This window comes from Bos indicus x Bos taurus, chromosome 23 (assembly GCF_003369695.1).
Source record: "Bos indicus x Bos taurus breed Angus x Brahman F1 hybrid chromosome 23, Bos_hybrid_MaternalHap_v2.0, whole genome shotgun sequence".
Classification (NCBI taxonomy): Eukaryota; Metazoa; Chordata; class Mammalia; order Artiodactyla; family Bovidae; genus Bos; species Bos indicus x Bos taurus.
This window is the reverse complement of record NC_040098.1, coordinates 36,467,115-36,479,982: the sequence shown is the minus strand read 5'-3', so window position 1 is coordinate 36,479,982 and position 12,868 is coordinate 36,467,115. Positions and strand designations below refer to the sequence as shown.

The following is a 12,868-nucleotide window of genomic DNA, read 5'->3' as shown; positions in this document are numbered from 1 at the left end:
GAAAGAAAAATAGCAAGTATAGGTGAAGTTGTAGAGAAATTGGAATACTCATTTATTGCTAGTGGAAATGTGAAATTGTTCAGCAGCTGTGAAAAATACTTTGACTATTCCTCAAAAAAGTTAAATAGAATTACCATATGATCCAACAGTTGCACCTCTAGGAATATATGTTGTTGTGTTCAAACAAGAATGTTCATAGCAGACTATTCACAAAGGCTAAAATGTGGAAACAACCCATATGCCCACTGGAATGAATAGATACACAAATTGTGGTATATCCATATAAAAGAATATCATTCAGCCATTAAAAGGAATGAGGTTTTGATACATCAACAAAGTTGATGAACCTTAATGATATTGTGCTAACTGAAGAAAACTAAATACAAGAGGCTACCTGTTACATACTGTATAAGTCAATTCACATTAAATATCCAGAATGGGCAAGTTGATGGAGGCAGAAAGCAGATTAGTTGTTGCCAGGGACTGAGGGTATGGACGATGGAGATTTAATGGATATTTTTTTTTTTAGGATAAGGAAAATATTCTGGGACTAGGTAGTGGTGATGGTTTCACGACTTTCAATGCCATTGAATTTATCCTTTTAAATGGGTAAAATGCTAGACTTTATGTCATGTATATTTTACCACAATGAAAAAAAACCCTGCATAAACAAAATTTGATGATCCCTATTCGTCTAGTCAAGGCTATGGTTTTTCCTGTGGTCATGTATGGATGTGAGAGTTGGACTGTGAAGAAGGCTGAGTGTCAAAGAATTGATGCTTTTGAACTGTGGTGTTGGAGAAGACTCCTGGGAGTCCCTTGGACTGCAAGGAGATCCAACCAGTCCATTCTGAAGGAGATCAGCCCTGGGATTTCTTTGGAAGGAATGATGCTAAAGCTGAAACTCCAGTACTTCGGTCACCTCATGCGAAGGGTTGACTCATTGGAAAAGACTCTGATGCTGGGAGGCATTGGGGGCAGGAGGAGAAGGGGACGACAGAGGATGGGATGGCTGGATGGCATCACTGGCACGATGGACATGAGTCTCAGTGAACTCCGGGAGTTGGTGATGGACAGGGAGGCCTGGCGTGCTGTGATTCATGGGGTCGCAAAGAGTTGGACACGACTGAGCAACTGATCTGATCTGATCTGATAATAAGATAGAGTGATAACTTTTTTTGGCTGGTTAAGGAGATCCAACCAGTCCATCCTAAAGTATATCAGTCCTGGGTGTTCATTGGAAGGACTGATGCTGAAGCTGAAACTCCAATACTTTGGCCACCTCATGTGAAGAGTTGACTCATTGGAAAAGACCCTGATGCTGGGAGGGATTGGGGGTGAGAGGAGAAGGGGACGACAGAGGATGGGATGGCTGGATGGCATCACTGACTCGATGGACATGAGTCTGGGTAAACTCTAGGAGTTGGTGATGGACAGGGAGCCCTGGCGTGCTGCGATTCATTGAGGTCTCAGAGTCGGACACAACTGAGCAACTGAACTGAACGGAACTGAAGGAAATATAGTGGAAAGATTCTCAACCATACTTAGATAACACTGAACTCTTCACACTATTATTGTTTCTTGTTCATGCTATAAGATACTATGTTTCTTTTTAACCAACAGCTTCTAACATAGAGGAGTATCCAGGGGTAAGAACATAAAAATGTGTTGAATTGAAGGTTTGTATCTTGCAATCACAGAAAAAGACACTACAATATTTGAAAAAGTATGAATTGTCTCTCTTTGAAGTATTCATATTTAGTTAGCTATTGTTTCAATATTTATACTCTAATATTGAAATGAAAACTTTAGTGATTTCCTAGGGCAAGGATTATGGGTGTGTGCTTTAGAAGAAGGAGAATAAAGGAGCTATTCAGAAAGATATATATAGTCTTTAAAACATAGATTTAAAAACAAAAATCTTTTTTAAATACATGAAAGACACCATCAATGAAGTGAACATTTTTTCTTCTTGTCAAGGAAGGCTAAAATGTTTCATTCCTTGTAAAACACATTGAGAAAACATTGGTTTCTGACTGACTGTTGATTAATTCCTGCATAAAATGCTGACTATTTTTAGAGGAAAAAGACTTTTTTTTTTTTTAACAAACAGATTGAGTTCATATTAATTAGACCTCATCAGTATGGCTTAACCTCTCATCCAATTCTGCTCTTTTAAATTTTAATAACTGCAGTTTCCCAATTGCTAACTCCAACTACTGTCATGAATGATGTTTTTAGAAACTTTCTACTCTTGTGATGGTGTCTTTAGTATTTCCATTTCCACCTGGGGGCATAAAGACTTGTATTTTCACACAAAAGTAAGCTATGTTCCCCTGTTTGGATATGTATAAAAGAGAGTTGGAAGATAAAGGCTGTTCACTAGATTTGCTTGATATAAATGTCCACATTTTAATTGTAGATATCGGACAAACCTAGTGCAGAAAGCAACATTTTAACAACACACTCTGTTTCTGTTTGTTTGTTTCTTGTCCACTCCAAGTGGCATGTGGGATCTTAGTTCCCTGGCCAGAGATCAAACCCACTCCCCTTGTACTGGAAGTGCAGAGTCTTAATCATTGGACCACCCAGGAAGTCCTAACAGCAAATTATATAGATGATAGAATGAAATACACTCAGGTGGTATATTAAATATAGTATCTGTGTTTTATGAAGTAGAACAATAAGACCTGGCTCCTTTGTACTTTGGGGCAAATGGGAGGATTGTTCTAGTGATGACTATATGCCTTGATTTAGTCAATGAAATTTGAATGAACATAACATCTAGATGGAAGCATTTGAGAACCAGTGGGCAATTCTTCACCAACCCTTTCCACCACCATGGCGATCAGAAATGTTTCAGCTGGGGGAAACCCCATCCTTATGAGCTCTTATTTGAGGACAATATGAAACAGTTTCAACTGAATCAAATTGAACATGTTGCGTCAATAAGTTTTATTTATATATTGTTTTAAATTAATTTATTTTTTTAATTGGAGGCTAATTACTTTACAATTGTAGTGGTTTTTGCCTTACATTGACATGAATCAGCCATGGGTGTACATGTGTCCCCCATTCTGAACCCACCTCCCACCTCCCTCCCCATCCCATCCCTCAGGATCATCCCAGTGCACAGGCCTTGAGCACCCTGTCTCATGCATTGAAACTGGACTGGTGATCTATTTCACATATGGTAATATACATGTTTCAATGTTATTCTCTCAAATCATCCCACTCTCGTCTTCTCCCACAGAATCCGAAAGTCTGCTCTTTACCTCTCTTTTGCTGTCTTGCGTAGAGGGTTATCGTTACCATCTTTCTAAATTCCATATATATATGCGTTAATATACTGCATTGGTGTTTTTGTTTCTGACTTACTTCACTTTGTATAATAGGCCCCAGTTTCATCCACCTCATTACAACTGATTCAAATTCATTCTTTTTAATAGCTGAGTAATATTCCATCGTGTATATGTACCACAGCTTTCTTATCCATTCATCTCCCGATGGACATCTAGGTTGCTTCCATGTCCTAGTTATTGCAAACAGTGCTGCAATGAACACTGGAGTACACGTGTCTCTTTCTTTGGAGAAATGTCTGTTTAGTTCTTTGGCCCATTTTTTTTGATTGAGTCATTTATTTTTCTGGTATTGAGCTGCATGAGCTGCTTGTATATTTTTGAGATTAATTCTTTGTCAGTTGCTTTGTTTGCTATTATTTTCTCCCATTCTGAAGGTTTTCTTTTCACCTTGCTTATAGTTTCCTTTGTTGTGCAAAAGCTTTAAGTTTAATTAGGTCCCATTTGTTTATTTTTGCTTTTATTTCCATTACTCTGGGAGGTCGGTCGTAGGGGATCCTGCTGTGATTTATTTCAGAGAGTGTTTTGCCTCTGTTTTCCGCTAGGAGTTTTATAGTTTCTGGTCTTACATTTAGATATTTAATCCATTTTTAGTTTATTTTTGTGCAAGGTGTTAGAAAGTGTTCTAGTTTCATTCTTTTACAAGTGGTTGACCAATTTTCCCAGCACCACTTGATTGTCTCTTCTCCATTGTATATTCTCGCCTCTTTTGTCAAAGGTAAGGTGTCCGTAGGTGCGTGGATTTATCTCTGGGCTTTCTATTTTGTTCCATTGATCTATATTTCTGTCTTTGTGCCAGTACCATACAGTCTTGATGACTGTAGCTTGGTAGTATAGTCTGAAGTCAGGCAGGTTGCTTCCTCCAGTTCCATTCTTCTTTCTCAAGATTGCTTTGGCTATTCAAGGTTTTTTGGTATTTCCATACAAATTGTGAAATTGTTTATTCTAGTTCTGTGAAAAATACTGTTGGTAGCTTGATAGAATTTTAAATAATTGATTCAGGAATTGTTTGTTACAGTAGCATTACCTTCTTTTATTAAGACAATATATTATAGACTTAAGCAGCATATACAATGAGACATGTAACATGAATATGAATGGATTTAGAAATGTACATGAAGTGTTATAACAAAATATAACACAAAATATAATAGTATCTAATATTATATACATAGTCCTGTATTGTTGTTATTTCAATGATAATTTTCTGCTCTCCAAGAAATTGAGGCAACCCTATATTATAATTTTGGAGAAGGAAATGGCAACCCACTCCAGTGTTCTTGCCTGGAGAATCCCAGGGACAGAGGAGCCTGGTGGGCTGCCGTCTATGGGGTCGCACAGAGTCGGACACGACTGAAGCGACTTAGCAGCAGTAGCAGCAGTATATTAGAATAGGGATGTGTTTGCTCTGGGTCCTATCTGTGTCCTCTTCTTTCGTCATCAAGTTTAGGATAATTCATGGTTCTATTTTTGTGTATTAGAGTGTTTTATTCTAATCAGTCTAAGACTTTAGATGTAGTCCTGTGCTGTGCTTTGTAGCTCAGTCGTGTTTGACTCTTTGTGACCTCATGGATGGCAGCCCACCAGGCTCCTCTGTCCCTGGGGATTCTCCAGGCAAGACTACTGGAGTACCCTCCTGTACTCCATATCCTCCAGAATACTGGAGAATACTGCTATACCGTCCTCCTTAGACATAGTACTTCTTGGTATAAAAGCAAACATATATTACAGAGTGTTCTCATTCTTTAAGCCTGAAATTTTGGAAATTTAAATCTATAAATTATATCTACAATATTTTATTGAAATTACCGTAGCTGTTTTCTGTTTCTAATTATTGATTTTTAAGAAAATGAAAAATCCTGGAAATATAGCTCTGCTGGTGTTTCTAAAGTCAGCATAAAAATGCTTCTCCTGGTCTTTCTGCGATCTCCTTGGGGTTTTGCTATTTTCTTGGAATTTTTGTTGCAGGTTTCATTGTCATAGAACCCTGCAGATTTCTTTTACTAAAACTTCTCAGTAGTGATTATATAGTTATATGTGCAATCATTTTTAATGTGTCTTCCAAGAATTAAGCTGTCAGTTCTAGGAGTATGATTTGTTTACTGCTTTGTCCCCAGAAGCCAGCACCAGGCTTGTTGCATAGTAGGTTTTTGGACAAATATTTATTAATAAATGGCTGAAAGAATTTTCCAAAGTTGTTTTCTTCTCTGCTGTCTGGTGGTTTTTTCTCCTCCCAGTACCACTTCTGTTTACATGAGAGCTTAGTGAAAATCTGTGGAAAAATGAATTGCATGGTTAGTATAGAGGTCTATTTTCTTCTCCTTCCATCCCACCTGATTTCATCTGCTACATGAGGGCAACATAATTGAAACCTGCTTGTGGTTCTGAATACAGAGCACCTAAAACTATGTAAATCTCTTCATTTTTAAACTTTTTTATGATTGTGATTTATGGTGGTGATGGTGAGCCTGGGTGTCAGGAGGGAGTGTTGTAATTAGAAAGCGAAACAGATGTTGAAGGCTTCATCTGAAATGATGTTGCCATTATAATAGTTCTCATTGCTCACTGATCATTTTCTAGTTCACCTATTGAAATTCTCACTGAAAAGATCTGGGTCTCAAGATAATGCTCACCAGATGAGGGTTTCACTGTTGTAGAGGACCAAAAAATTTTTGATTCATTATGCTTATGAAACAAGACCCCCGAAGCTCCCATGTGCAGAGGCATGGAAACAGAAATTAAAACATTCTATTTTTTTTTTTCCTTTTTGGAGTCAAAGTATTGGATGCAAACATGTTTATGCACTGACTTTTGGACTCTGAGTTATTACAGAATTTACCTAGCTTATTATCTTGAACAACATCCAGTTTTTTTCCAGCTGATCAAAGGACAGAAGAGAGAGACCTGCGTCCTCAATCAACCTAATCCTGTTTAAAGGTAAACATCGCTAGGGTAATCAAGTGTATCTCGGCACACAAAGTTATGGAATGAAAAATACCATTCGTGCTCTCCCCGTGGTGTTCCCCCATCAGAGTGTGGGTCACACAGGTGGCTTTGATGGTGGCTGAGATGATTTGTAAGCTCTGCTAACACTGGCACCTGGGCAATAGAAAGGATGTGATACTGTTGATTTTAGTTCAGTTAGGATTTATCAGAGTATGGTGTCATTGAATAGGAATGGGTGTGAAAATAGGGGTGGATATCAGAAGTAATTTTAGGCCTATTCATCTCTCCCTCTGCTTCCTTCATGCAGCTGCCCCCGACCCCTGGTCCCACAACCTTGAGTATAGCACAGTCCAGACATGTCTGGCTAAGGTCAGAAAGAACTTGAGTGTTGCAAATATGGCCAAACAGAGAGCCTTGAGAACAAATGTATGCCTATGTGATCACCTAGAATACATCATGAGGGTAGGCGCTCATCTTTTTGTTTGTCACTAAATCTCCAGCTCCTAGCACAGTAAATGGTAGGTGCTAGAGTCTTAGTAAGTGATTATGGCACCCCACTCCAGTACTCTTGCCTGGAAAATCCTATGGACGGAGGAGCCTGGTGGGCTGCAGTCCATGGGGTCGCTAAGAGTCGGATACAACTGAGCAACTTCACTTTCACTTTTCACTTTCCTGCATTGGAGAAGGAAATTGCAACCCACTCCAGTGTTCTTGCCTGGAGAATCCCAGGGACGGGAGAGCCTGGTGAGCTGCCGTCTATGGGGTCGCACAGAGTCGGACACGACTGAAGCAACTTAGCAGAAGCAGCAGCAGCAGCAGCAGCAGAGTCTTCAGTTCAGTTCAGTTCAGTTCAGTTGCTCAGTCATGTCCGACTCTTTGTGACCCCATGAATTGCAGCACGCCAGGCCTCCCTGTCCATCACCAACTCCTGGAGTTCACTCAGACTCACATCCATCGAGTCAGTGATGCCATCCAGCCATTTCATCCTCTGTCGTCCCCTTCTCCTCCTGCCTCCAATCCCTCCCATCATCAGAGTCTTTTCCAATGAGTCAACTCTTCACATGAGGTGGCCAAAGTACTGGAGTTTCAGCTTTAGCATCAAGCAGAGAATTGATTATTATTAGACCATTTTACATGCCAGCAATGTTACTAAAAAATAAATGGTCCTTTGTTAGTTGTGAATGTTGAGTCAAGTAGACCTGGATTTTAGGCTCAATAAAACACTGAAAATATCTAGAACCAGATACCAGATGTCAGATGCAAGTCTGCAGACAAATTTCTCTTATCTTGGGGTGGAAACACTTCTCTGTCTGGTTTCACCAGTGGAAATAATTGTCCTCATCTGAACTTGTATGAACCAGGCTGTTCCTTCTGCAAATGGAATTCTGCTCTTAGGAAGGAATAAACATCAACCAGTGAGCAAAAGGAACTACATATGAGATAGGAAATTTAGGTAATGAATTACAGAGCTGCACTGAACAAATATGCTTTGATGTGACATAGGCGTGCTGGTGGCGATGAGATGTTGGCCACGCCCATTTGATAAAGCACATGGAAAGGCAAATTTAACCTTCCAGTGTAAGAGGCTCTATAAATGTGTGTGTGTGCACACATCACTCTTTGATCAGTTAATGGAATCCCCATGAACACACATTTTTATCCCCAAATGGCTGTTAGTCAAGTTTTTCACCTTTTGCTTTACATTCTTTCATGCTGCCCCCTGACTTCATGGAGTCATTCTCTATTCTACTTCAAAGAGCATTGTCTGTTTATTATCCCTATTGTGTACAGAAGAAAAAGAAGAAAAAACTTTTAATAGAGCATTGCAAATTTTCCCAGAATATATAACTGTGTGTAGAAGAATGATTGTGTACAGGAGCAGACCTGCAAAATCCCATTCATTTACCAGGAGATGCTCTCAATTAGAGAAACGTCTCAAGCTCTGTATCTTTCCATCGGGTTGAGTGCTTTTCTTCCTCTGATAAAGAGGCGTTTAACAGGTGACACATCCTTTCAATTAATTACAACTCCAATTTTTTAAACAGTGAGGGCTTCATTTTATAAATAAGTTTGAAGAATAAATCCCTAGTGCATAAGTGACTAATGCTGTAAGTAAAATATTTTAGTGTAAGCTACATGAAGTCAGCCTCAAACATGTTAAAAATTAAGGCTTCTTCAAATTAGGATGCCTAGTCTTATTTTCCCAGGCACTGTTGCTATCACATTATTTGTATTTGTGTGCATATGTGTATGTGCACTCAGTGGTGTCTAACTCTTTGTGACCTCATGGAGAGTAACCTGCCAGGCTCCTCTGTCCATGGAAATTTCCAGGCAAGAATACTGGAGCAGGTTGCCATTTCCTTCTCCAGGGTATCTTCCCAAGCCAGGGATTGAACCCACGTCTCTTGTGTTGCTTCTTGCACTGGCAGGTGGGTTTTTTTTTTTTTTTTACCAGCGGAGCCACTGAGGAAACCCTATTTATATTTAGATTCTCTAATTGTTGGAGAAGGCAATGGCACCCCACTCCAGTACTCTTGCCTGGAAAATCCCATGGATGGAGGAGCCTGGTAGGCTGCAGTCCATGGGGTACCTAAGAGTCGGACACGACTGAGCGGCTTCACTTTCACTTTTCACTTTCATGCACTGGAGAAGGAAATGGCAACCCACTCCAGTGTCCTTGCCTGGAGAATCCTAGGGACAGGGGAGCCTGGTGGGCTGCCGTCTATGGGGTCACACAGAGTCGGACACAACTGAAGCGGCTTAACAGCAGCAGCAAGAGTAAATATCCAGTACCAGAGGACTGTCAATTTATGATGGCAAAGACTGAGGTCCTGGTTTCCAAAACCCTACTTTTAAGTTGATATAATTCAGAACCAGAGAGAGGCAGGGTGACTTGTCATTGTATCATTTAGGAAGAAAAAAGCAAAAGTGAGTTATTTATTATTCATGGATTTTTTTTTTTTTTTTTTTTGCTTGCACTTCTTATTCCTATAGTCTTATCTGAATTTTTGAACAGTCGTGGTGATCAGATCCAGACAGGCAGTGTCATTATCACATGAGACAATCTGGGGTCTGTCTTGTTTGTTTCACCCGGTAGGTCAATGCCTTTCCATTAACACCCGCACTGCTGTGCAGGGTAGAGCACATCGCAGCTGGGCATCTGCAGGTGATGGCTTCCAGGTGTGAGCCTACAGAAAATCACTGAAAGTCAATGCAGACGTCGAGCTCCAGACATTCAGCTGCAAAAAGCCTTCCAGGCAAGGTCATGGTTTTGGTAATTGTAGCAGAAACCGAAGAGAAACTCTGAAAGCCTGTCCATGTTGTCCCAGAGGGAGAGCTGACAAATGTTGGCTCCATTGTGGAAAAACATTTCAGGTATATAAAATGTCCACCACGCCCTGAGGCAAGAAAAAGAGTTTAAAGCGTAGTTTGAAGGAAAACAAAAACTACCTCTTGAATGCTGTCTGCATGCGGCAGGTAAATGAATCTTCTCTGAGTGAAGGTCCCTTTGTCTCTTGGCAACCCAGCATTTATTCCTTCATGCTCAGTGATGGGAAATTTCCCCCTTCCAAAATTCAAGCCATCTGCACTATTAGCAACACAATCAATCCTAGCCAATAAATCACCCCACCCAATATTCTTGACAAAGTATGTTAAAACATTATAATAAATGACAACATGGTATGATCTATGAGGCCTCTTAACACTATCCACTTCATCCAGCTGGGAAAATTATGACCCCCCAAATCTTCATAATTTTGAGCACTTATGTGTGCTGAACAGACTGAAAAATGTGTCAATTCTGTGGGATTTTAAAACCACTCACCCATGGAAGACACACTCAGCTTTTCTTGAAAGAAGACATTGGGATCAAAATATCTTTTCTGTGGCCAAGGAGACAGAGAGTTAATAAAAATCAACAATCTGGTAGCTAGTTAATCATGCAAGATGGCTTCTTGTAGTAGCAAGTACAACTTTTTTCTGGCTTGGCTTATTCTGTGTGTAGTTCTCTTTCTTGAGATTACATTTTACAAATGAGGCTGTTTTTTGCTGTGAGAATATATGTAGTGGTTTGAAAATATTAAGGCATTAATATCCTCAGTCTCCTTAAGGCAGACACATTCGGAACATTCTGTTTCAAAAAATCCAGAAACAATGTATGAAGGATGCATCCAACACTTTCCACGATGATTAAAAAAAAAAAAAATCTTGTGCAGAGTTGCACGAATGACTCATTATGAATCTTCTTGATTATTTCTTCACCAGGTAACTTTTCTTGAGACTCTATCAACTTCTGCAATAAAAAATAATATATGGTGATTCCCAACACCAGAAATGATATCCTATGTACATTATGAAAAGCTCCCCCTGGGAAACTTGTGGATGAACTCTTATCAGTAATAGAGGAGCTATGAAATATTTAAAGGGGGAGATATAAATAGGTACCTGGAAGCCATCACTAGGCACGTAATATAATAGATGGCTTGAGGATTTGTTTTAGTTCAACTTTGGCATTTCCTCTGCTGTAGTGACAGTAAGGGTGTCAATTATGTTGTACAGGTATGCTGCATTAAGAAAACATTATTCAAGAGAGGAATGTAGCCCAACTAGTGTGAAAGATGTTGAAATAACAAACTAAGGAGAAAATTTCAAAACTGTGAAATATAGCACAGGTGGTAGAGCTGAGGGGAAGTTCTGTTCTTATGCAAGACTAGTAGATATTTACATACTGAAATCAGAATAATTCATATGTCCTATACTATTTATTGTCTAAGGATAAACAGGTGCTTAGGTCATCCACACGTAAGCCATTTTGACAGTTCAGAGCACAAAGATTCAGTGCATCATTCTAGAGACTTTTCTCTTGAGTGACAAAGTAATTTTTAAAATGTCTTCAAAGAATGTTTCTCAGAATAGCCCTGCCTGATTCTTTCCAGCATGCTTCATCACTTGTCAATCAATAAATCATCCAATCAATCAACTGATCAATCAATCAGAACTAAATATTCTCATAAACAATCACTCCAGGGCTTTTGCATTTGAAATTGAGAACTGACATACAGTTGCTAGCATTTTGTTTCCAAGCAAGAATTTGGATAACAGAAACTACTAGTATTGTGGGATTTAAGCAATGCTCAATACGAGATCCTGTTTTAATGCCTAAGAAGAAATAGAAATATTTTCAGATTAAACTGTCATCCTTTCCAAGAATAAAGAGCTGGGACCTTACACTGATATACATGTTTACTCGTGTGCACAAACAGCGTTACACGTGAAGTACATACGTACATATTTTATGGATTCTACTCCACCAATATTTCTACATTAGCAAAATTTTATGGACTCTAAACTGATGCTCATTCTTTATATTATCAAAATTTGGTTTATTGGTGGTGGGCGGAGTGGTCTAGACATAATTCCAACCTGGAAAAGTCCTCTGTGTCGACATAAGATGATACTATAAGAGGGTTCTCAGTCATAATTCAATCTTAAAACATGGACTAAAAAAAGTCTTGGGTTTTGGCAATGTGTACCAATTAAGTGATTGTGTTTCAGCTCCATACCTGCCCTTCTTCTGCCTGTGGTGAAGTCTACACTAGGTATCTGCAAACCGAGTTTCTGCTTTGCCAGATTGATCAGCCAATAAAGGGCAGAGAAAGTGCAGATAGGAATGTAAGGCTACAGAAGCAAAAAATGAACAGAGTGTCTGTATCAACTTACATTCCCACCAACAGTGCAAGAGGGTTCTCTTTCCTCCACACCCTCTCCAGCATTTATTGTCTGTAGAATTTTTGATGATGGGCATTTTGACTGGTGTGAGGTGATACTTCACTGTAGTTTTGATTTGCAGTTCTCTAATACTTAGTGGTGTTGAGCATCTTTTCATGTGCCTTCTGGCCATCTGGGAGCTCAGCTTGGTGTTCTGTGGTGACCTAGATGGGTGGGATGAGGGGAAGGGGTGGGAGGGAGGCTCAAGAGAGAGGGGAATATGTGTACACATGTAGTTGAATCACTTTGTTGTCCAGTAGAAAATAATCTAATATTGTAAACAACTATACCCCCAATTAAAAAATATGAAGTAATGCTAAAACATCAAAACAAACAAACAAATAAAAGAATACTTGTGAGTTCTTATTTGTTTCTCTATGAACTTCCTATGCGCTTGCTGACGCCCTTGTCCTAAGCATCTCCCCAGCAGCACATCTTCAGCTGGTAAGTGGCTGTTCGGTTCAACTGAGCCTTGTGTGCAGTTTTTCTGATACTGACAGAACCAACTTGATCATATCCCTAGCAGCCAGCTGGCCCCCACCAACCTCCCCCCTTATCAGGCAACTCAGTTCCGGGCTCATGAGGCCCCTCTTCCAAACTTCAAGATTGTAACAATCCAATTTTGTCTTTTTGTTTTCTCAATCCTAATGGAGGCTGCTTCCTACCATTGCTACCTCGTTGATTGGGCAGGAGCTGGCAAACTATAGCTTGTGACTGAACCCTGCCTGCTACCTGTTTTTGTAAATGAAGTTTTATTAGAACATACCCAGGCTTAATCCTTCTGTCTGAAGCTC

At 39.6% G+C, this 12,868-nt stretch overlaps 1 long non-coding RNA gene across 1 annotated transcript; it reads right to left on the bottom strand.

Moving 5' to 3' along the window:
- Window positions 1-5,502: 5,502 nt before the first annotated feature.
- Window positions 5,503-10,755, bottom strand: LOC113881962. Its single transcript, XR_003508231.1, has 2 exons — window positions 10,132-10,755; window positions 5,503-5,631 (listed from the first exon to the last, which is right to left on the bottom strand). It is a non-coding gene; the product is annotated as an uncharacterized LOC113881962 (long non-coding RNA).
- Between the last annotated feature and the right edge of the window lie 2,113 nt (window positions 10,756-12,868).